General features: G+C 40.6%; 1 pseudogene; it reads left to right on the top strand.

Moving 5' to 3' along the window:
• The first annotated feature begins 405 nt into the window (after positions 1 to 405).
• LOC111743110 lies at positions 406 to 524 on the top strand (annotated as a pseudogene).
• The last annotated feature ends 844 nt before the right edge of the window (positions 525 to 1,368 follow it).

Raw genomic sequence — 1,368 nt, 5'->3', positions numbered from 1 at the left:
GTACTAGAAAATCTGGGACCTTACTGTTGAGGTCAAATGGTTCCATTATTTTCTGCAGGTTTATGTTCTCAATGAATCAAGCTATTAGAAGAGCAACCCACAGATGTCCTTTGAAAAACAAGAAACTGCCAGGAATCCCTTAAATGAGACTCTTAGAAATGATATTATTGATTCTTGGTGGCTTCAAGTAAGCCCTTTAGTAGAAAGATCAAAATATAGCCAATTTTAACCTTTGAATAAAAAACCTAATTCGATTCAGTAAATATGTATACATTGCTCATTTAGTAGTCTTTAATGTCCTCTGACCCATGGGAGAATACAAAGAGGTGTAATACCCAATTCCTGTCTTTAGGGCCCTTATAAATGAATAAATCTGAAAACTCTGACTAACATTACAAAAAGCAAGTCTACAGCCATGCTACCCTGAACAAGCCCAATCCTGTCTGATCTCGGAAGCTAAGCAGAGTCGGGCCTGGTTAGTACTTGGATGAGAGACCGCCTAGGAAGACCAGATGTTGTAGGCATAAAAAATAAAAAATTAGGGATTGTAATCTGACAAGGTCCTTGCAGTCTGTGAGGTCAACCAGGGGTTGCCTTGCATAAAAAAAAAAGAGCAAGAGATGGTATGTGAGACAAGCAGGAGATATGTGCCAAATGCTTTGGAAACTTGGATGCTGGGAAGATCCTATTAAACTGAAAAATTCAAGGAAATTCACATAAAAAAAGAGATCATGATTTCTTTTTTGATCTTTTGAGTTGGACCTTGAAGTTTGAGCTGGATCTGAAGGAACTTTTGCAGAAAGAAAATTCCTTAGACAATAACTTAGAGAGCCAAGCTCAGGCTGTTTGGGAAATAAAGGATGGTCTGTGTGGGCAGCAGCTTTCAAGATGACTCTCACCTTTGGATATTACACCATCAAGTTGACACCTGCCCTTGAGCGTGAGATTCTAGTAACTTGCTCCTGATTAGTATAGTAAGTCAAAAGTGATGGGATGTCATTCCCACAGTTAGGTTACAAATGACATCCATATTTCTCTATTCTTTCTATTGCCTTCTTGCTTACAAACTCTAATGGAGCAAGATGCCACATTAGAGAGGCCCATGTGCCAAGGAACTGAAGGCACTCTCCAGCCAACGGTGAGAGAAACTGAGGCCCTCAATCCCACAACCCACAAGAAACCAAATCTTGCCAACAACATGAGTGAGCTTGGAAGCAGATCCTCCCCGAGTTAAACCTTGAGGTGATTATAGCCACAATAGCCACCTTGACTGCAACCTGTGAGAGACCCTGAAGCAGAAGATTTAACTAAGCCATGTGCAGATGGATCTCTGACCTAAGATACAGGCATATCTTGGAGTTATTACGG

Source organism: Pteropus vampyrus, unplaced genomic scaffold, assembly GCF_000151845.1.
Source record: "Pteropus vampyrus isolate Shadow unplaced genomic scaffold, Pvam_2.0 Scaffold4, whole genome shotgun sequence".
Classification (NCBI taxonomy): domain Eukaryota; kingdom Metazoa; phylum Chordata; class Mammalia; order Chiroptera; family Pteropodidae; genus Pteropus; species Pteropus vampyrus.
The sequence above is the reverse complement of the archived record's forward strand: the minus strand, read 5'-3'. Positions and strand labels throughout refer to the sequence as shown.